Raw genomic sequence first — 24,057 nt, forward strand, 5'->3', positions numbered from 1 at the left:
GACGGTGGCCTGGGGCAGCTTCCGCAGGGTGTCCAGTGCACACGGGCACAGCCCAGACCCTGCTCTGCTGGTCCTGCAGGTCTCTGGCAGGAGGCCTGGCTGTGACAGGATACTGCTGTGTGCCCAGCCCTGCACACACACACTGTTCAGCTGTACTTCGGTGTTTCATCTGTGGGCCAGTTTCTTGTGAATGTTCTTGAGAGAAAATTGAAGAAGACCTAAGCCTTCAGGTATTGCCTGAAGAAGATCACTTTTCTTTACAGAAGTACTGTTATGGAGGCCAGCTCTGTCACACAAGTGCCCATTGCCTGTCCCTGCCTGCAGTCACAGGACTGACACACAGCAGGACGGTGACCAAGCTGCCAGAGCACTCAGGCCTTGCACCAACACAAGGGATCAGAAGGAGAGTGTGGGAGTGGAACGAGAACAGTTCTGGAAGGCCAAGCGCTGGTGCTCCCTGGCAGTGCTGCCATGCTGGACTCTTTTCCCCTCCTCCCATGCACACAGGAACTGTCCCTGCAGCTCCAAAAGGCCTTGCAGGAAGGATATAGTGAAAAAAAGGTCACTACAGGACCCTTTATTTTGTTTAAATACACACAGATCATGGCTCCTCATTTACACAGCCAGTGGTTATAAAAAGAAAAGCAGACAGCGAATTAGAAAGGGGATGACAAAATTATCACAGCAGAAAAAACACCAATAACAACAGAAAACACAGATGAGAGGCTGGACCTGTAACTAGTTTCATTAAAACTCCTATGTAGAAACAGATATGCAGTTTATTGCTTCAGAAAACACTTAGATATGAGTTTCCACAGAGCATTCTTGAGCTCCTGGTTCCTCATGCTGTAAATGAGGGGGTTCACTGCTGAAGGCACCAAAGAGTACAGAACAGACACCACCAGATCCAGGGATGGGGAGGAGATGGAGGGGGGCTTCAGGTAGGCAAACATGGCAGTGCTGACAAACAGGGAGACCACGGCCAGGTGTGGGAGGCACGTGGAAAAGGCTTTGTGCCGTCCCTCCTCAGAGGGAATCCTCGGCACGGCCCTCAAGATCTGCACATAGGACAGGAAGATAAACACAAAACACCCAAATGCTAAACAGGCACAAAACCCAAGAAGCCCAAGTTCCCTCAGGTAGGAGTTTGAGCAAGAGAGCTTGAGGATCTGGGAGATTTCACAGAAGAATTGGTTCAGGGCATTGCCCCTACACAGTGGCAGTGAAAATGTATTGGCCATGTGCAGCAGAGCATTGAGAAACCCAGTGGCCCAGGCAGCTGCTGCCATGTGGACACAAGCTCTGCTGCCCAAGAGGATCCTGTAGTACAGGGGTTTGCAGATGGCAACGTAGCGGTCGTAGGACATGATGGTGAGAAGAGAATACTCTGCACCAAGCAAGAAACATAGAAAGAAGACCTGGGCAGCACATCCTGCAAAGGAAATGACCCTGGTATCCCACAGAGAATTGACCATGGATTTGGGGAGAATGGTGGAGATGGAGCCCAGGTCAAGGAGGGAGAGGTTGAGGAGGAAGAAGTACATGGGGGTGTGGAGGTGCTGGTCATAGGCTATGGTGGTGATGATGAGACCGTTGCCCAGGAGGGCAGCCAGGTAGGTGCCCAGGAAGAGCCAGAAGTGCAAGAGCTGCAGCTCCTGTGTGTCTGCGAATGGCAGGAGGAGGAACTGGGTGATGGAGCTGCTGTTGGACATTTGCTGTCTCTGAGCATAGGCACCGTCATAGGAGGAAAAGAAAATGACAAGGGGAGATTTCTCTGAGCAAAATCAAATCCATTTCTCATACACCCTCCCCTGATACACACCCCCTTGTCCTTTTCCAGACCTTCTTTCAGGTCCGTGGCTGAGCCCCGGGTGGTGCTGGCTGGAGGTGCCGTGAGGAGCAGGGCCTGTGCCCGCTGGCTGCCCAGGAGTCAGCCCTGCTCTGCAGCAGGGGGTCATGGGAACGGGGGGTGGGGGACAGACCTGGGGTTCAAAGTTGTCATCTGAAACTGCTGCTGGTGAAGAAGGGCCTGTCAGCATCTGCACTATCACCAGAATGAAACAGGACGGTAAAATGAAGTTTGAAATGTTTGGGTTTTTTACAGCTTCACAGAATCACAGAATGTGAGGGATTGGAAGGGACCTCGAAAGATCATCTCGTCCAGTCCTGCAACGCCCCTGGAGAGTGTTGTTGGGTGTCAGAAACCCTCATCGTTTCTGCTGCAGGGAGAACAGAGCGAGTCCTGCGAGACCAGAGGATGCCTGTGGGTCAGTGCAGAGTGACGGGAGCTGGTCTGTCTCTCTGTCTTGCCCTGGGCTGGCACCTTTCTGAGATGGAGGCTGGTCACACTGCCATGTTACCCTGAAAAGCCACCAGGCACTGCTGAGAGCAGAAGATTTGCAGGCTGGAAAAAAGGACAGGTCAGACTAAGGCTGATGTGTTCAGCAGATGTGATGCTGCTGCTGTCCATGGGCAGAGGAGTGGCTGAGGGGATGTTATGAGGCTTCTGGCAGATGTACTGATCACTCAGAGTTCCTTTTTCATTTATTCTTTCCTCCATCCCCCCCCCGCCCCGCTCCAAGTCTTGCAATACGAAACAGACTCGGGAAAGCTCCTTATCTTTATAGTAATACCTGTATAGATCTTCTCCTTGAAACCCCCAATTGGAAACAGTCTGGAGTGAGCTGGAGCTGTGAGCAGCCCTGATCCACGGAGAACCCAGCAGCAGAAGGACACTGCCCTGTCAGGGGTCGCTCCTTCCCCCCACAGCTTCTCCCCTCAGTGTTGTTGGGATCTCCCCGGGCAGGCTGAGCGCTGACCCTGGTGGGCGGCAGAGTCCCTGCCCCGGCACAGCCCTGGGGTACAGGGACCCTGCTCTGCAGGACAGCCCTGGGCACGCCTAGGTACTCACCCGGCTTCACAGCTGTTCAAAACTGCCTGATAAGAGCCCCCTCCTTACAGATCCCACAAGCTGTGCCTGTGCGAACTTTAGGAGATGCCTCCAGGAGCTACAGCTGCATTGCTCTGCACCCAGAGACTTACCATGGCAAGTGCCTCAAAGATTTTTCCTCCAGTGAGCTCTCAGTCATCCTCCCAATCCTGACCACCTTTAATCTCTCTCTGACTTGCTCATCTCCCTGAGATCCCCAGGCAGAGCCCTCAGCCCTGCTGCGCTTTGCAGAGGAGCTGCTCCTGGGCAGAGCTGTCTCTCTGCAGCGCTGCCGCTTGCCATGAGCTCCCTCTGTCCCAGGAGCCCAGCCCAGCTCAGCAGCCCAGGAGCAGCCCATGATGTCCCTTTCTGTGTCCCCTCTGGGCTCCCTCCAGCTGTCCCTGGGGCTCCAGGGGCACATCCTTTGAAACAACCTGAAGTAATCAGTGATGTTGATTCTCTCTCTTCAGCAGTGACACTTCTTGCCAGAATTGTGTTCTTTGTATTAAAAAATAAATTGGTATGAGAATCACCTTTTCTTGTCCCATCATTAGGCAGGACACCAGGACTGTTAAAGCAAAGGATCTAATTTCTCCAAGTTGGGGGAGGAATATGTTCACCGGAATGAATTTAGGCATTATATTGTGGGTTTATACTCCTAGATCTAGAGAGACATTCAGCAATCTTTTGACCATCTCATGTCTGTGCTCTGAAGCCTGTGCCTTTGCACACAGGGGGTCTTGGACACTTGGTACCAGGTTTCCTTGTGGCATCTCAGAGGTTTCCTGGTGCCACAGCTGGGGTGGTTCAGCCCAGATGTGAGGCAACGTCCTCAGCCAGGGACCTGACTGGGTGAGCTGAAGCTGTCAGTGTTGCAGACAGAGCTGTGACACGGATGGAATAAACTGCCAAGGCACGGTGGCAGAAATTAGTTCATCTGGTCTTCAAGGACAGCAGCCTCCAAGCACAGAAACAGTCCAGAGCAAAACTTAGTCTAGGCCTGTAAGGCAATTTGAGAGCCCCATAATGAGCTGTTGCTACTGCAAGAACAGTTAAAGGAGAAACAATGACACTGTGTGTCCCCTGATGAATTTAATAAGGGAAAGAAGTGATATTCTGTGTGTCTCTTGTCCTCCATCTTTACCAGCAAGGTCTCTCAGGCCTCTGTGGCTGGAGGCAGAACAACCAGCAGTGGATGGGGATCAAGTCAGAGGTCCCTGGAACTAACACAATCCTTTCCAGTCTATGCAACAGGAGGGGCAGCATCCCAGGAGCTGAGGCAGCAGGACGATGTCACAGTGAGGCCACTCTCCACCATCTTGGAAATCTCATGGAGACTGGGGGGTCTCCCTGACCACTGGCAGCTCTCACACATTGTGTGCACTTTTCAAAAGTGGCCAATGGGTGAGCAGGGGAACTAAGGGCTGTGCCCCAGAACATGTCCACAGGACCCCATTTCTGGGTGTGTGAAAGAGAAGGTGATGGGGTTTACCCAGGGCAGGCTGTGCCTGTCCATCCTCTTTGCTTTCTGTGAGGAAAGGACAGGGTTGCAGGACGTGGGGAGAGCAGTGGTGGTCTGTTACCTGGAAGTCAGCAAGGCATTCAGCATCATCCCCTGCAATATTCTTGTGTCTAAGGTAGGATATTATGGTCTGCATTGCTATGCAAGTAGACGGGTAAAAAGCAATCTGGATGGTTGGGCTTGGAAAGGTGCTATAGAAAGGGAGAAACTTTCCAATCCTGAGGACAGACGAGCCTGGAAGCTGTTTCCCAGGAGTGCGCATCCACTCTACCCCAGAAAGTGACCAAGATGTGTTTGGATAAAGCCCTGAGTAATCTGGTCTGACCCTGCTTTGAGCAGGAGGTTTATCAAGACACCTCGTGAGGTCCCATCCAGCCTGAATGGTGCTGTCCTTTCATCTTCTTCATGTTTTAAATTTAGGGAGAACTCTCAGGTTCTCTGTGACCACAGGAATAATTCACATGAGGTGCAGGGCTGCTTTACAAGTGCCCCCAAACAGCCCTGACCACATCTTGTGCATCTCTTTTTATTTGCCCCCACCTAGGTTCTTCTGTTTTGCTGTCCTCATGCCCACCTTGTTCATCCTTTCAGAGCAGGTTGCTCAACAAGTGTCAGCATTCGTGTACAGAGTCTGCACATCAGCCAGGCAGCAAAGCCATCATTACAGAAATGGAGATGAGGCTCTTGACCAGCTCCTTGCACCCAGGAATTAGCATTTCTTGTCTGCTGAGATTCTCGGGAACACCTGAACTTGAAGTGCAGAGCATGTGAGTCCTCGTTGGGTATCCTGGCTTGTCTCTTGACCCATGTGGTGCTTCAGGCTGTGAAGAGAATCAAACCCAAATTTTTGGCTGGGGTAGTTTCATTTTACATGTGTCACGCAGGGCAGATGAAAGGAGCTCAAAACTCCAGTCTCTGCTGCACTGTTGGGACTTCAGAGATTGGAAATGCAGGTGACGGTGTGTGTCACTGTGCACCACATAAACATTCTGGATGCCTTTGTGCCTTTGCACTAACCTGGGATCTGTTCCTTGGTTTTCTTTGGCTAAAAAAGAAACAACACCCCTATGCCACCTCCCCCTCACACTAGAAAAAAAGGAAAACAGGTATGGAAGAGGGAGGATTTGGGGCCAATTCTGTCTAAGAGGTGTACTCTTTAAATTATAAAAAAGGTAGAAGAGAGAGAAAAAGCATTGGTCTAAGAACTTCTTGCAGAGGTCAGCTGCTGAGAGGTAGCAGCATTTTTCAAAAACAAGAATGACTGTTGGGAGTGAAATTAAAAAGCTTTAGTTCATCATCATCACCGAGAATAAGGAGTTCCCTGTGACTCTTATTAGTGATGGTACCACTACTGAAAAACATCCTTGAGTGCATCTCTGTTGTCCCTTGGCTCCAAAGCTCAGCCTGCTCAGATTTTGAAAGGACGACTTCAGACCTCTGCCCCCCAAATCTCTACAACCATCTCATCGAAGGTCTTTTACCCCAGGAAGGGGAAAATTCCCAATGCAGACACCAAAACAGTGCCCAACCTGCCTGGAGAGCCAGGACAGTTGTGCCACACAACAGCCACCCACGAGGGAAGCTGGAGCTGATGGGAATTGAAGTGGTTTCGACTGAAATCATAGAATCAGAGAATCATTTAAGTTGGAAAAGACCCTGAAGACCATTGAGTCCAACTGTAAATCTAACACTGCCAAGTCCACCACTAAACCATATCCCTTAGCAGCACATCTGCACATCCTTTATATACCTCCAGGGATGGAAGCTCCAGTCCTGAGCTGGCAGGACAACATTGGCTGCAGGCTGGTTGGCAGAGTTTCTCACACCCTTCACTGAGCAGGGAAGTGTGTTGGGAGATGGGCGCACACTTGAGTTTCCCACATCCCAGGACAGTGCCCGATCCATCCTTCCCTTGGGCTTTGGCCTCCTATTTCTTGAGATGTAAAGCTGATGGTCCTTTGTGGATAATCTTGTTAAAATGCATCAATAATCCTCCAAGTGTTTGTGTAATTTCTCTAATAGTATCAATATATTTTAAAAATTATAATCCAAAAGGAAACAAAAGGTTAATCTGCCTAAATATAAATCTCTGCAGCACAGCAGTCTGTGTCTGCAGTAGCCATTTTGGGCAGTGCCAATTATACGGGAGTTTACACTATAAGGGTTGATAGCCCATCCACAAGTACATACCTAAGTGGTTCAGATGAAGGGTGGTCTTGCACAAGTCACCCTTTGTGTCCCCCGGTTCCATGGACACAGGGTTTGTCTCTCCAGAGAGCAGCAGAGGCTTGATCCCCTTCTCAGGACAGACCCCTTGCCAGAAAGACACAGTAATGGGGGGAACTTCGGGTTACTCATTCAGATGAAAAACATCTGAATGACAACGCAGTCATTGGTCGCAGTCAGTGCTGGTTCATGAGGGGAAAGTCTTGCCTGACCAACTTAATTTCATTCTAGGACAATGTTACCCACCTAGTTGACCAAGGGAAGCCTGTCGATGTGATCTTTTTGGATTTCAGTAAAGCCTTTGATAGTGTCTCACAGGATCCTCCTGGACAAGATGTCCAGCACACAGCTGGGTAAACACACAGTGCAGTGGGTGAGCAATTGGCTGACGGGCCGGGCACAAAGGGTTCTAGTAAATGGGGTCGTGTCGGGCTGGTGACCAGTCAGTAGCGGGTTCCACAGGGATCCATCTCAGGCCCAGCGCTCTGCAATGTCTTTATAAATGACTTAGACTTAGGACTCGATGGATCGCCTGTTAAATTTGCTGATGACACAAAATTGGGGGTAGCTGTCAACACTTGAGGGCAGAGAGGCCCTGCCGAGGGATCTGGACAAACTGGAGAACTGGGCAATCACCAACCGCATGAAGTTCAACAAGGGCAAGTGCCGGATTCTGCACCTGGGACATGACAACCCTGGCTGTACAGACAGAATGGGGGACGAGATGCTGGAAAGCAGCTCTGCAGAGAGGGATCTGGGGGTTCTGGTGGACAGCAAGTTGAACAAGAGCCAACAGTGTCCCTGGCAGCCAAGAGGGACCCGTGTCCTGGTGCATCCAGCACAGCATGGCCAGCTGGGCAGGGAGAGGATTGTCCCACTCTGCTCTGCACTGGGGCGGCCTCATCTGGAGCATTCACTGTGTGCAGGGCGGGGGACATAGGATAAAAAGGAGAGAAAGCTACTGGAGAGTGTCCAGAAGAGGTTACGAAATTGGTGAAGGGTTTGGAAGGGAACGCATATGAGGAGCAGCTGAAGTCCCTGGGTTTGTTCAGCCTGGAGCAGAGGAGACTGAGGGCAGAGCTCATGGGGCTGCAGCTTCAGCAGGGGAGCAGGAGGGTCAGGGCTGAGCTCTTCTCTCTGTGACAGTGACAGAACCCAGGGAATGGCAGGATGATGTGCCAGGGGAGGGTCAGGTTGGACATGAGGAAAAGGTTCTTCACCCAGAGGGTGCTGGACACTGGAACAGCCTCCCCAGGGAGGTGTCACGGCCCCAACCTGACAGTGTTCAAGAAGAGACTGGACAACGTCCTCAGACACACGGTATGAACTGTGGGGTGTCCTGTGCAGGGACAGGAGTTGGACTCAATGATGCTGTGGGTCCCTTCCAACTCAGGACATTGTATGATTCTATGAATGCCTGCGGAACAGACAGTATCTCGAGGTCACTTCACGTTGGGAGTAACATCCCATGGAAACTGCCTAAATGCACCGCTGGGTTATGCTTCCTTTAACTGAGGTCCCCGTGTCCATTCCTCATGATGTGGGACATCTCAGATGAATGCAGAGCAGGGTGACACACCACAGGGCTGAGGTGCCTCCTGTCCATTTGGGAGTGGCAACAGGAGGCCAGAGAGACACTGTGACTCCTGTCTCTGTATGTAAAAAGGACAGACTCTGTCTCTGAGCATCCCTGGATGCATAAGGAGTCCATGAGGCCAGCTCAGATGTGGACACCTGACAGAACCTGACATTTCTGTTTGGGACTCCAGGAACAAACCCCAGTGGCCCAGTGAGATTGATCTCAGCTACCTTGGACATAGCATGACATATGTAGAAGGCGACTGAACAGGGAGAATGGATAAACTGGTATAATATGTGTGAAATGTCAACGACACACAGAACATACCCTCCCGGTAAAAACTAAAGCTATCCCCCCAAAGACAAGGGAGAGGGGCCAGTTTCATCTGTCAATAAATTCCATTAATTTTCACCGAGTTGAGTTCTAGTCTGCTTTGCTTGTGATGCTGATCGGTCCTCCCTCAGCTAACTGGAGCTCCCCATCCTTCTCTCGACCCACCGGCTTGTGGGAGACTTCAGGAGTACACAGAAAGACTGTCCTTATTAAAAGAAACGTGAAAACTCAGTCACAAATCTGCAGAAAGCCTGACATCCACATACTTGCTGCCTACACAGGAACATCAGCAAGGCCCTGCCTGTACACCAAAGGTTAAATTAATGGACAGTTTTCCTGTGCAGGATGCAACTAAGGATCGACTGAATGGAACCATCTGTTGCTACCTGTTTTCACAAGAGGCAGATGCTTCTTCAGCTCCCATCTTTCAGTCTGTTGCCGATGAGAAAATAGAAGTGTGTTTTTCTGTAAGAGGGAAATCCTTAATTGGAAAATCAGTTCATGGCCTCATTTGCCTTTCTGGGCACATATCGAGTTAATAGCCCAGGAAACGTTACAGAGTGATTGGCAAAGCAATCTCAGGACACTCAGGAGATGCTATAACTACAGAATTCTGTCTTTCCTTTTCACCCTGAGTTCCCCAAGCCCAAGGCACGAGCAGGCACGGCAGTCGTGCGCTTGGGTTGCACCAGGGAGGAGAGAGCAGGAGCAGCGCTTGGCACCCAGGGCTGGTAACAGCAATTTATGCTCTGAGCTGGGGCTTAGTCCATGTGCAAGCCCAGCACGGATCCAGATACCAAACTGAGGGTGTCAGTTCATCCCCGGTGCCACACACATGCTGCACCTTCTTCCATCGCCTCCTCCCGATGAGCTGTTTTCCAGCCCCTTCCACCTCAGCCCAGCTCAGATCCCTGCACTCTAGCTCAGGGCTGACTGGGGCTGGTGACCCTCAGGGCAGCAGCAGGAACCGCTCTGACCCTGGTTGTGGGGCTGTCCCTGGGCTGAGCCCTCGGGCCAAGTGATGGTGAACTGGGCCATGTTGGGGCCCAGGGGTGCTGAGGTCGACAGGTTCCCCCGGCCTGTCCATGCTGAGAAACACCTGCTCCTGCAGCACCCCTGGTCCTGGTCCCGAATCTGGTCCATCCTCATCCAGAATTACATATTTGTTTGTTTGTTTGTTCGTTTTGTTTCTAAAACCGAAGATAATTCAGGTATAGGGAGAGTCTGTTTAGAAGTTTTATTAATATGGGGACAGAGGCCAGTTGTTGGCTTGGGCCGTCAGAGGTTGGGGCTTTTTCAACCCCGTGCCCTTGGCCTGGCGCTCACAGCTGAGAAGGGACTTTCCAAAATCCTGCTGGAATGACCCGGATGTGGCCACCCCTGGCACAGCCTCAGGGTCTGCTGCCAACCTGCCCTCAAATCATCTCTTCCCATTGCCCAGGAGTCACTGCGAGTGTTGCTGTTCTCCTTCGGGCAGCGCGGTGCTCACCAAGCACAGCCAGAGCTGTTCCTTTGCCAGGAGAAGACTTCACACAGAGCCTTGGCTGATGGTGACAGTTCCCACCAGCTGTCCAGCTCTGGAAGGTCCAGATGCCACAGAGGGGACATGGACTGGTTGTCACTTCTCTTGCAGGAACAGGATTGAACAGCAGAAGGGAGGCAGGACGAGAGGGTCCATGAGGTCAGAAAGCACATCAGACAGCTGGTACAGTCATGATGGCAGCAGAGGGAGAAGAGAAAGAGATGTAATGACCTGGCTGGGACAATGCTTCTGACATGACACCTGCCACACAAACACAGAGACTGATACATCACCACGTAATGCTGTAAGCAGAAGAGAGAACACATGAAGCACCATGGATCAGCTAGGAACCATCCGCATGATATGTGGGAAGGATGACATACCTGGTGACAAGAACATCATCTGCCAAAGGATGCAACAGGAGAGCACTCGAAAATGACAGATTAGATAATTTGGAGCAGCAGCTGACCTAACAATATTAAAACTAAATACAAATTCTGGATGGTTGCCTATGGACATAGCATGACATACATAGAAGACAACTTAACAGGGAGAATGAATAAATTGGTATAATATGTGTGAAATGTCAATGACACACAGAACATACCTTCCCGGTAGAAACTAAAGCTACACTATTTTTTTTAAAAATGGAGTACATTTATTATAAACATTCAGACAGGGAAAAGTTAGGATTACCCTTCCCCTTAAAAATGTTTTTATTTCATGCGGTTATTTGATGGCATCAGTGTGGAAAGTTTTTCTTTCCTTTTAGTCTCTCTAGAGACAGACAGAGGCCTTGGTGGGTCCTGGAGGAGGTGGGAAAGGTGCCTGGGAGGGAGGAGAGCACGGGGAGATGGGGACAGAGCTGGAGACAGAGCAAAGACCCGGTGTAGGCAGTGAGGACACTCCTGCTGTGCAGGTGCTGCTGAGGTCACAGCCCCAGAGCAGCGACAGACATGAACGCGCCACTGGCTTGTGCTGGTCCCCGGTCGAGCAGAAATTCCCCTGCAGCCTCTGGAGCTCCACGCAGGAGCAGTGTCGACACCATGATGGTCCTTTCTCCACCCCATGTTCCACCCCACGGACGTCAGGCTCAGGTCTCAAATGACCCAATACGTCCTCACCAACCACTGCTCCCCTGCCCACTCGTTGATGTCACATACAGACAGTTGCCCTCAGTCCATGGGTCGCCCTGTGAAACGTCCATGAAATGTCACAACACCCTGTTGAGCTCATGGAGTCCGTGGCTTTGGGCTCCGTCTGTTCCGTGGCCACTCCGGACAGCACAGGTGTCTGTTCCGTGGGGTCACGGGCACCAAACCCAGCTCGGGTGGGAACCAAGAGGGTCCCCTCGTGTTCAGGGCCCAAAGCGCCATCTGTAGCATCTGCCCGTCCTTTTGAGTGCCCAGAGCCTCCTTCTTGGCGCCCAAATCCTCATGTTTAGGGTCCCAACATGAGTTTGTAGGTCAGTGTTCTGACTGCCCATAGGGCCCCGCCAGCCTGTGTTCACAGGATAAAACTCTCCCCTTCTTCTTCACTTCATTTTTATACCTCATTTCTCTGAGACGCAGGGCTGGAGCTTGCCCCAGTGCGAGTTTTCCAGGGCACTGAGGCTGTTTGCAGTGCCCGTGTATGTCACCCATCACCATGTTCTCTTGCCCTGGGAACACAGCTCTCCCATGGGGCTGGCAGCAGGAAGGCCCCAGGGTGCCAGGCATTGATATATGTGAGTCTGGGCTGCCCCAGTTCTCTCAGGGCCACCCCATGGGTGGAGGAGATCCCAGGAGGGAACTGGGCAATGCTGAAGTGGGAGAGGATGTTGGTTACAGCCACCTCCTCCTCTCTTCTGCTCTAGGGTCAGATTCTGCTGCTTGCAGCAGTGCTGAGCTGCAGCAATTCCCCACAGGGAGCCACCGCGCCTGCGAGCCCACAGCAGAGGAGCCTTTGGGGAAGAACCACAGGGCTGTGGAGACCCACCAGCAGAGGGCAGAGAGCAGTTTGGGCTCCTGGTCCTGACAAGTGTCAAACTCTTCTCCCTGCCTGGCTCCTGTGTGAGAGATTTCTCTACCCATGGCCACTGGGGCAGGTGAAAGCCCCAGGCAAAGGGAGAGGGATTTGGAGAGAAAAAGATGATAGGACAATCTGCAACAAGAAAAGTGACAATCACAGACATTTCTAATCAGGCCATTTTTATGATCTGTAATATTTCTGCCATTAATTTAAGTGTATAGTATCATGAATAGTTCTTCAGTTAGAGAAATTAACCTGGTTACAAGGCTTTTCCATTTTCTGGCATACATGAAATATAAGAGAGGGTGAGATCCTCAGGCTTCTGTGCCTAAATTGCCTTTCTACTAGGAATTACATGATGGAGATTTTTGGCTCAGCTCCGAGCAGGATGGGACACAAAATGTTCTCTGCCATGGAAATGTGACCACATGAGCATCCACCCACATGAGCCCTTCTCCAGGCCGGGGGCTGGACCATGGCTTTGGGCTGCAGCCCACCTCTCCTGGGGATCCTTTCTCCAACCTCCTGGCCCTCCAACAGCACTAAGGGAAAGGTGTCCCCACCCTGCCTGCTGCCATCCCTCTCGTACCTGCACACAAGTACTGCCCCGACACAAACCCATGCTGACACCCCGGCGAGGCAGCAGGAGGGCAGGGGCGGGGGCTGCAAGCAGCAGGAGGAGGGTGTCCCAGGGCTGCCGTGGAGCCTTACAGCCCTTGCTCAGGAAGAACACGGCTCTGTGGCTGTGACAAGAGTGCCCGGGGTCTGTGATGGCCCAAGGCAGCAGGAGCAGCCCATGGAGACTGGGGCCCTGGCAGAGCCAGAGAAGAGGGAATTCCAGCCCTGTGTGTCCCAGAAAGTGGCTCTGCACCCTGTGCTGGGGCACTGAGGAGCAGAGCTGCCTCCTGACCACTGTGGGAGGTGATCTGTGGGTGTGATCCTCTCTGGGACCATCTGGAGTTTAAAGGGCACAGTGATGACCTTAGGGCTCACATCTGCAGGGTCACAGCCCAGGACTTACCCTGGCACGGCAGCTCTGTCATGGCCTCTGCACTATGGGACCAGCATGGCCCAGGCAGGGCCTGGGGGAAAGAGCAGCTGGGAAATCTCGCGGTGAAGAAATGGGCACTGGGGAGCATCATGGGACCTATTAGAGAGCCATTTTGACTAGAAAATGCCTGTGGCAAGCAGGATGGAAATGTCTCTGTCAGCAGGATTATTCCACAGGGACCACGGGCTCTGGCGGGACCACGGGCTCTGGCAGCCCCACAGCCTGACCTCAAGCCTGCCATCCCTGAGACAATCCCCTTCCCCACCACCATGTCTTTGTTCTCTGCTCCTCCTAATAAAACTCAGGAAGATTTCCTGACACCTGAGCAGACACAAACCAGCTCCGGGTCAAAGCCCCCCAAGACTTTTAATGAGAACAAATATGATGCAGAGTGTAAAAATGGGACAAAATTAGAGGAAACTCTGGGCTGTTTCTGCTGCTCATGGGTAAAGAGAGACAGTTCCCTGGTGCTCACAGCTGTGCCAGCTGCACAGCAGGGATGGGCTCTCCTGGCCAGGGGCTCAGGGACTGGGGTGCACCCAGCTCCAGTGTCACAGCCTTTGTGTGTTGCAGATGTGCCAGAGACCTCTTAAGCATCATCATAGCCCATGCTCCCCGGGGACAGGGACGAGGTGTCTCCTTCAGCTCCAGGGACCCCAGCACTTCCCTGGGAGCACAGGCTGCCCCCTGCAAGCAGCAAGACAGGACACTGCAGTTCACCCCATGGGGTCTGTGCATCACCTTCCTCCCTGCTCCTCACCACATTCAGCTCCTTCTCCCACCCTTCAGTCCCTCCATGGGAAACTCCTGGGGCAGGTTCCCCCTTCCCAGGAGGTTTAGGTCTCCGTACATCAGCACCTAGGGTGGCAGCAGGGATGGCACCCCAGGAACCAGCAGTGCTGAATTTCCCTCTCACCTCTGGATGCATCCCTGGGTCCTGCTCCCTCCTCTGGCACTGTGGGCATTTCCCAAGCTCCCTGTCCAGGGGCAATGTCCTTTCCAGGGTAAGAAACCTCCCTGGCATCATCATAGCCCTCGGCTGGGTCATCACCATGCAGAACAAGAACATCTGAAAAGAGAGGGGAACTGGTGACAGTGAGAAGATACATCCTGCAGAGCAGAGATGGGAGGCACTGGTGTTGGCAGTGGCACAGGAGACCCTCAGGTCCTCTTCATCTCTGACAGTGACACTCAGTGACACCTCTGTCCATCACTTGTCTGCAGGCAGATCAGCCCCTTCCTGCTTCATTACCTGGTGCTGATTCCAGACCATCCTTCTCCTCACGGTACCCAGGGTAGGGCTGCAGCTGGGTAAGAGACTGCTCTGAAGAGGAGCCTGGAGAGATGCGCAACGGCTGTTATGGAGCAAGCCCACTGACCTGGTTCATGGCCAGTGCTGCTGGGGAAGGGAGACTCACAGAGCTGGGTCTGCATGGGGAGGAGGGCTGAGAATTCACCCTGCTCCCCTGGGGCAAGCTCTGTCTCAAAGGTGATCCCAGAGCTGCCCCAGGACAGCTCTTCCCTCACTTGTCAAGTGGGGTGCAGGGGCAGGAAGAGAGGGGCTGTCCAGTTGCAATGGGCAAAGCTGGTTGGGAGGAAGCTCCTCTCCTGGGCCCAGGACTGGGGTGCTCTCCACACGGACCACACAGCCCCAGCACTGCAGGGACCATGGGCTGGGGGCTTCAGGGTATCAGCCCTGGGGTGGGGCCAGGCGAAAATGTCCTGCAGATGTGCCCATACCCACCTGAGCGACCAAACCTCTCCTGCTTCTCCCACGCTGGGCTGTAACCAATCTCCTCGTGCACAGCCTCAGGGAAGAGCTCCTGGGCTGTCCTGGAGCCTGGGGACAGAGGCAGAGCTGGCACAGGGACAGGCAGAGGGGCGATGGGACCCCACTGTGCTCCCCAAACCTTGGCCCAACCCAGGACTGCCTCCAACAGCACAGCCCCACTGTGCTGTCCAGGAACAGCTGCCACATCCCCAGTGAGGGCCACATCACTGTGGAGATGATCTGGGGCAGCATCACCCTCACATCATCCCCTTGGAGACAGTGCTCAAGCCCCTCTGGCCCCTGGGTCATCCCCCCTTGTCTGACCCCAGAGCAGCTCCCATGTTTCCTCTTCACCTGGAGCTGACCCCTGTCTGCCCCATGCATCCATAGCAGGGCCACAGGCTTACCAAGGGCAGGCAGGGCTGAGCAGAGGGTCAGCCTGGGGCCTGACACCATGGAGATGGACCCTGCTGCTTTGTGTTACTCCCGTCTTCTCCTTTGCCCCAGAGCACGCTCCTGCACTACCCAGAGCACTGCCAGCCTTGGCCCTTTCCCCCAGGATGACATCTCCTCCGGTCCTTCTCTGTCATGTCTCTCCTTGCCCCATCTCTTGCTCCCACCACCACTGGGCTCTCTCCACCCCTTGCTGCTGGTGCCCTATGGCCAGAGATTCAATGGGGTGCATGGGACAGGTGGCAGCACACAGTCTCATCCCCTCAAATCTGCTTGTGCCCCTTACTGACCCCCCACAGCACCCACAGTCCTTCCAGGAGGCATCACTGGGACCTCTGTGGAAGGACCCACCTCTGCGCCCAGCCCTGGCACTGAGCACTTGCTCGGCCAGCAGGGCCAGGAGCAAGCAGAGAAGGGCCCCCAGGATGATGCAGATGATGACGGGCACTGAGACTCTCCCACTGTCAGCTGGACAGTCCTGAGTGGGATCTGCATGGGCAAGAACATGAAAGGGGCAGCACCAGCCCTGGAAGAAGTAAAGGCAGCACCAGCCATAGAATCATAGAATCATAGAATCATTTAAGTTGGAAGAGACCCTCGAGATCATCGAGTCCAAACATAACGTAACTCTAGCACTAAACCATGTCCCTAAGAACATTGTCTATACACCTTTTAAACACCTCCAGGAATGGTGACTCCATGACTTCCCTGGGCAGCCTGTTCCACTGTTTCACAACCCTCTCTGTGAAGAATTTTTTCCTAATATCCAATGTGAACCTTCCCTGGGGCAACTTGAGGCCATTTCCTCTCGAAATGGCCTGACCCACATTGCACAAGGCAGCAAGGAGGTGAGTGATGGAGAAGCTTCCATCCTGCTGACTGAATTTCACCCCTCCTCAACCTCCACACAACCACTCCAGTGCCTCCTCCTGGGAGTTTCACACTCCAGCAAAGAGCCCCTTCCACCCAACTGTGGGTCAGAGCCTGGCCCTGGGATACCTGGCCCTGGGATACCCAGCCCTGGGGGGAGTACAAGTTACCTGCTCGGAGTGGGGATGCTGCTGTCCTGGGTGCAGCTGCAGAGGAAGAAAATGAGAGCTGGGCTGAGAGGGTGGGAGTGCACGTACCAGGGAGACTCCCCTCCAACACACCCATGTGTGTCTATGGGTGTCCCTGACACATCCCAGCCAAATTGCCCCTCCTGTCGTGCTAGAAAGGGACCCAGGACAGGGCCTGGGGCCTCTGCTCTGGGTGGCAGGCAGGGTGGCACAGGCAACCCAGGGGATGGCTCTGGAGCTGCAGGGCCCCATGGGCAGTGGCCCAAGGACATCCAGCTCCACCAAGGCTGCTCCCTGCATGGCAAGAGGCTGCTGCACTTCACAGGAACATTCCTGCTCTCGGGAGCTCAGGGGCTGTGCCAGGACCAAGCAGGTGAAAGGCCTTCCCCAGCTCCCTGCCAATACCCGAGTAAGGGGTCCCAGCCCCCCGCTCACCCGAGCAGCGCATGGCAGCATCTTCCTTATGCCGGCAAGCACGTCCGTCCCCAGGACGGGCCCAGCAGTCCTGCAGAGACGACTCCGTCCCCCGGCACTCCACCCGCTCCAGCCAGATGGGGCCTTGCCCCACCCCAAAAGCAGCCTCATGCAGGGCAGACACCGTGGGGCCACAGCCCAGCTGCCTGCATGCCACTTGGGCATCCCACACGTCCCAGGAGTCATCGCACACTGTACCCCAGGAGCCGTGATGCCAGAGCTCCATTCTGCCCGAGCACCTGTCCTCGCCTCCCACGGCACGGATCTTCTCCCTGTCTGGAGAAGGCAAAGAGCTCCCATGGCACTCAGACAGCAGAGCCCTGCCAGGCAAGAGGAGCACACAGAGGAGCAGCTCCCTACCTGTGCAGCTGGTGGAGTTGGGGCATGGGGCCAAAGGCTCTGGGGGCATTTCTGGGCATCTCCCTGAAGAAGGAAACACTGTGGTGAAGGGGCTGGCTTGGGGGATTGTGCAGAAGAGAGCGGGGCTGAGCTCTGCTCGTGCCTGTGTGTGCCATCTTGGTCACAGAGCAGCAGAGGGTGTCTATGGAGGGGAGGCTCCTCTTAACCCTGTCTGGTCTCTGCTGAGACCTCCCTTGGAGATGTCACTGCCTCCCCCAAGCACTGCTGGGTGGCAAGTGCTGCTGGACATGTGGGACTCTGAGAGCTGTGGTCACATTTGTGCCACCAGCAGCAGAAGAGTCTGACATAGAAATGAAAACCCCTCCAAGCTCTTTCTCTGCATTTGGCTGTGCCCAGAGAGGGCAGAAGCTGGGGTGACACCAGTCCCGAGTGGCTCAGAGTTACCATTGCAGGTGATGTAGGTCTCTTCTCGAAGGTCATTGCATGACTGTGGGTCCCAGGAAGCAGAGGGATACTGCCAAAAAGAGATGTTTTTCTCCCCACACTGCACATAATCCAGCCAGGCAGGGCCAGACACCCTGCCATAGTGCAGGCCTGTTTCCAGGGATCCTCCATCCCCACAGCCCAGCTCCTTGCATGCCAGCGACACCGTGTCAGGAGTCATCGAGTTGGAGCAAACACTCCCCCACGTCCCGTTGCAGAAAACCTGGAGGCGCCCGGAGCAGCCGCTGCTGTTCTCCAGCCTCAGAGCCACGAACTCTGGGAGGAAAGAGGCAGCAAGAGGAACAGGCTGGTCTGGGGCTGTGGGAGCCAGAACACCTCTGCGCTCCCCAGGCCCCCAGGCAGGGCAGGGCCAGTAAGTCCCCCTTGCACCCAGGGCAGAGATAAGTCCCTGATGGACACACTCCCCTGCTCTCCCCACACACCCTGGGGGACAGCTGAGCTCCCCAGGGATCCCAGTGAGACTGAGGGCACCCGTGTATGGGTGGCTGGGCTAAGGCAGGGGCTGAGCCAGGGACAGCCTTGGCCATGCCCGGCTTTCCTTTTGTCCCGGCCTCCCTGGAAGCCATCCCGGCAGATCTCCCGGCACAGACCTGAGCAGATGACGCCCGCGTCCTCTTTGTGCCCACAGTTGTGCTGCCCCCATGGCCTGGCAGCGCAGTCCCAGAGAGCAGCTTCGGACCCGGAGCAGTTCACACCGTCCAGCCAGATCTGCCCGGAGCCTTCCCCAACCCGAGCGGAGCTGGCCGCCTCCACCGCCCCTCCGCAGCCCAGATGGTGGCAGATGACAGCAGCATCAGACAGGTCCCAGCCATCGTCACAGACGGTCCCCCAGCTGCCCTGGTAGTAGATCTCCACTCTCCCTGTGCAGCGCCTGGGCCCGTTCATCAGCTGGACCCGCCAGCTCCCTGCAGTGGGGAGAAACCCCAGGTGCTGTCAGAAGGTGGCTGCCCCCCCACCCCATCATCTGGGGACCCACGCAGCGCCACTCACCCCAACAAATCACTCCCACGTCCTCCACAACACCTCCCAACAGGGCTCTCCTGGGCAGGGAGGTGTTCCAGAGGGTCAGGTTGGCCTCGTGCCCTGCGCACCGGACCCCTTGCAGCCCCACGGGGCCCGTCCCTCGCTCAGGCTTTGGGGGGTTGTAGGCTTTTTCTGCCTCTCCACACTGCAGCTGCCGGCACACCACGCTGGCCTCCTGCACGTCCCACTGGTCGTCCAGGACTCTGCCCCACGTCCCACGCTGGAAGATCTCCACTCGCCCGTCGCACCAGCTCCTTCCGCCCACCAGCTGCAGGGATGCAGAGTTGGCTGGGCCTGGGGAGAGCAGAGGGGCCACAGCCATCAGCGGCACCGGGCAGCACAGCAGCCTCCAGGGAGGAGGGCAAGGAGGGATTGTCCGACCAAACAGGACAAGATTGAGCCCTGTGCTGACAAGAAGCGAGGGCAAAGCCCAGGCCCTGTCTGCAGCTCACACCCAGGTCTGCTGCTGCTGGGTGGTGGGATGACGCTCTGCACGGTGCTCTGTGGGGATGGGATGCATTTGTCTGCAGCTGCAGGGATGAAGGAAAGACCTGCAGCCCTGTCCTGGGCTCATCCGTTCAGACCTTATCTCTCCCAGAGCAGAGTGGTCAGTCTGAGCAGGGAAAGCCCTCCAGGCAGCTCCTGGGGAAGCCAGGGCTCATCCAGGGAGAAATTCAGCCTGGTGCTGCCATGGGACCCCTGCTTTGGGTGGCCATGTCTCACACAAAGGGAAATGGAGCTAACGCACCATTTTCCCAGCACTCACCTGAGCAAATGACAGCAGTGTTGCGAGCATGGGGAGGCCCCCAGGGTGACCACTGGGCACTGACCCAGGTCAGATTCAGTCCCGTCACAGTGGAATGAGTCTCTCCAGACAGGCCCAGTCTCTCTCCCAAAATGCTCTCCTCCAGGAATGGACTCAGCAAACCCACAGTTGAGTTGATGACAGAGAACATGAGCATCTGAGAGATCCCAGCGGGAGGCACAGAGGATTCTCCAGGTCCCCAGCACCTGGACCTCCACCCTCCCCACACATGCTGTGCTGCCGTTCACCAGCCTGAACCCTGTGTACTCTGCAGACAGAGGAGGAGAGAGGGTGGGTTGGTGCTTCTGTACTGTCGGTAACTTGCGGAAAGGCTAGAGGGACAGAGGCCTTTCTTCTCCTTCTGCACAATTTTCGTGCTGCAGACAGTCCCATGATCCCTCCTGATCTACGTGCACCCAGCCTGCTCCTTGCTCTGTTCCCAACCCCTGGCACAGCCCTGGTGTTCAACATCCCACCCCTCCCAGCTCATCCTCTCGGGCCTTTGTGTACCCGCTGTGGAGCAACACGATGATCCCAGGGAGCCCTCCCAGCCCATGGCCCACTTTGTCCTTGGGCATCAGCCCAGTCCTGCTCTTGTCTATGATCCCCAGGAAGGTCATGTCTCTGCCAGCTATGGGAACAGATGCCCAGTTCCTTTGTCTCCACAGCACCAACTCTGCTCTCCTCAGGCTGGGGCTCACCCCAGTGTTCAACACCCCACCCTGAGCCCTTACATGTGCAGCTGACAGCAGCGCTGTTCATCTGGGTGCAGGACTGGTCCCGGGAGGACCCCGTGGGGCAGGAGGACAGGAGAGACTCATTCCCCACACACTGCAGCTCTCCATCCAACATGGGACCAGCCCCTTCTCCAAAGTGACCTCCTCCAGACACAGGCAGGGCCACGCCGCACTGCAGCTCCCTGCAGAAAACGTCAGCAGCTTTGGGGCCAAAGTGGGAATCACAAACAGTTTTCCACTGGTCCCCATCACGGATATCCACACATCCAGAGCAGCGGCTCTTCTCTTCCACTAGCCGGACAAATCCTGGAAAAAAAACAAAAAACAAATCATGCAAACCTGTGGTGAGGCAGGAGGGGTTGGGCAGCTGGTCAGCGCTGCCTGCATGGGGTCCTGTCACCACAGGGCTGTCACAGCTTTCCCCAGGGACCGGTTACACCAGCAATGACAATCCCAGCTCAGCAGACTGCTTGGCCACACTGGGACCTGCTCCAGCATGTTTGTTTCTTTCTGAGAGCACAGCCAGGTCCCTTCCCCCATCCCAGCCGCAAGGGTGGGAACAGGTTGGCCACTTACCTGAACACGTCACTCCAGCATCCTCATCATGATCACAGTCATGTTCACTCCATCCTGCATGTGTGCAGTCAGAGAGGGTAGATTCGGTGCCATCACAGCTGACATCATCCATCCAAATGGGGCCAGATCCTGCCTCAAAGTGTCCGTACCGGTGAGCTCCAACAGCAGATCCACAGCCCAGCTGCTTACAAACCACTGCAGCATGGTTCATGTCCCAGCTGTCACCACACACGGTCCTCCACTGTCCCTGGTGTTTCTCCTCCACTGTCCCTGGTGTTTCACCTCCACTCTCCCAACACAGCGCCTGCCGCCATCCACCAGCCTCACCTCCTCAGCACCTTCAAACACCAACATGGGATGAGTCAGAAGAGCACCGAGCCCCAGTGCTGCAGGTCTGGGGGAACCTCCTGCCTGCACTGAATCAGATGTACCAGGGTAGGATACCCCGCCCCTCCACGCTGTCCCCAGTGTAGTTTGAAGTTCCCTTCTGTCCCCACAGGCTGTGCAAGGCTGGGGGTGCCCAGGTCAAGCACTGCTGGATCATTCTCCCTCCCACCACACAAGGCACCTCTTCCCATCCCAATAGCCACCTGCCCCCCACGCATGCCCACCCACACACTGCCCAGCCCCACACTGGTCACATGCTCCCTCCAGCCCAGCAGCCCCTGAACAGTCCCATGTACCCAGGGTTGCAGCTTCCCATGTAAATCACCTGCTCCAGCACCATCCAAACCCAGCCCATCCCCAGGGCTTTCCCTGTTCCCACTGAGACCATCCAGAGGATCACACATCCCCTCCTCTCCCCTGGCATCTACCCAGCCCCTGCCCTGGGCCAGGCTCCCCAGCAAGGACGTCTCCCTACTGCAGATGTCCCCGTCCTCTTCTCTCTATGGGGCACAAACTGCCCTCATGGGGTCAGGTTTCCCTCTGAACAAGGGGCACAGAACAGCACACAAACGCTCTGGGGCACCCCAGAGTTTGGCAGTGCCCTGGGGATCTCTGGGTGCTGCCATCACCAGTGAGGCCACCACTGGCTCCAGAGGCAGAGTGCTGGGAACAAGGGGTCCCAAAATGTACCCAGGACAGGGGTCTGTGAATCCAGCCAGGCACAGGCTGCCCTGAAGACTGGAGCCCTGGAAAAGGCGATACTCTCTCTCACCCAGACAGGCACAGGGAAAGGCACAGGCTCCATGGATCTGAGCACCTTCTGCCCCTTGTCTAAGCAGTACCTGCAAAGAAACCCCATTCCCAGATAGATCCCCATGACCACACTGCTACCCGCTGGCCCTGGGCTATGGGACAAGGGAGTCAGCACTTACTCCTGCACAGCTGTACCCAGAGGAGCAGCCACAGCATCTGAGGGGACAGGAGTCCCTCTGTGCCCATCCCGAGCCTCCTGCCCTGATGGCACATCCCTCTGTGCCGCACTCCCTGCCACAGCTCCAGGGGACTCATGGGAAAAATGATGGGAGGGCAATATATCTCTGCAGATGCCCCCCAGTTACAGGAGGAGCCAATCAAAGCAGCAGCACCTTTTTAGACATTATCGGGAGCTATCTCCCCTCCAACACAGCCCAGTCCTCCAATGAACTTTTCCAGTGCTGTTCATGACCATATATGAGGGACAGCTCCGCTGCAGGTGTCACATCACTGCAACGGTGGAGTGTCACAGGACAGGGCTGGTTGTAGTGGGGCGAACAGTTTTTTCATCCCTGGAGCTCTGAGTGTGGACCAGGAGCACCGAGCATGTCCTGTGACAGGCACATCCAAGAGCCCGAGGTGAGAGTGTCCAGTCACTCTGGTGCCATAAGACCCACGGGGCTGGGACTGCATGGGGGCTGTGTCAGGAAGGGAAGGAACCAGCCCCTGTGACAGACCCCGCTGTGCTGGGAGCAGCAGCTGGGAAATGGCCTTAGCCCAGGGCAGAGCCCCATCCCAGGAGCGCTGGCTCACCCACCACTCCCTGGAGAGCCCACGGAAGGTCCCTCACAGGAGCTGGAGCTGGGACACATCCCTGTCCTGGCAGCAGACGTGCTGCCCAGAGACTCAGATGTGTCCCTTACTGTCAGTGTGTCACCGAGGGGCCGTTATTCCCTGCGGGTGGATCAGAGCTGCAGCCTGCAGGTGCACAAACCACAGCCCCCGCGCTCCCCCCGCGGCACCCGGGCAGGAAGTCTGTGGTTTCCTCCGGGCACCGTGCCCGGGCACATCCCTGCGGTGCCCCCGAGCCACCCCCACCCCGACGGCTGCAGCCAGGGCTGCAGGGGCTGCTCCTTCGGCCTCGCAGACACAGGGCTGGGCAGCTCCTGTACCTCATGGGGACCCTGTGACAGCACATGGACAGTCTGCACCAAGCTCTATGGCCCTGGGATGTCACCGGTGACGCGAGCACTGCACCCTCCTACTGCCACTGCTGTGTGCTCATGGGTTATACTGACAGTGACCTCACACCCTCTCCTGCCACCGCTGTAGTGCTCATTGGTTATACTGACAGTGACCTCACACCCTCTACTGCCACCACTGTGTGCTCATTGGTTATACTGACAGTGACCTCACAGCCTGTAATGCCACCGCTGTGTGCTCGTTGGTTACACTGTCACACGTGTGTGTGCACTCTATGGACTTCTGCTGCCAATTGTTCTTCTGAAAGCGGTATTTGGGCGTGGTCTATTGTTTTTGTGACATCAGGAGCACCCACACAAGCCATGTGTCTGTTCCTGGCCCATCTACCACTCAGCCACTGGTGATGTCATAGTATCTATGTCTGATATTGGCTGCTCCTGGCCTGTTGGGTATTCAGACACCAATGACCACAAAACCACCTACACAAACTATGGGCCTGCTCGTGGCCTATCAGCTGCTCAGGCAGCAGCGACATTACAAGCACCTACACATGCCATGGGCCTACTGCAGGCCTGTGAGCTACTCAGGGGTGACTGACTCAGACACCTGGTGACCTCCCCAGCACCTGTAAGGACGTGCACCTGGTCCTGGCCTATCAGCCATTCAGCCAGGAGTGACAACACAAGTACAGGCCCAAGCCACATTTCTCCCTCTTGCCCTCAGCTCCTCAGGCACCAGTGACCTGACCACGTCACATCCACCCACTTGCTGCCCCCTCGCC

The 24,057-nt window shown here is 55.3% G+C and overlaps 1 pseudogene; it reads right to left on the minus strand.

The window, feature by feature from the left end:
- Nucleotides 1–1,026: 1,026 nt before the first annotated feature.
- Nucleotides 1,027–22,319, minus strand: LOC135992571 (scavenger receptor cysteine-rich type 1 protein M130-like; annotated as a pseudogene).
- Nucleotides 22,320–24,057: the final 1,738 nt, after the last annotated feature.

This window comes from Caloenas nicobarica, chromosome 10 (genome assembly GCF_036013445.1).
Source record: "Caloenas nicobarica isolate bCalNic1 chromosome 10, bCalNic1.hap1, whole genome shotgun sequence".
NCBI lineage: Eukaryota > Metazoa > Chordata > Aves > Columbiformes > Columbidae > Caloenas > Caloenas nicobarica.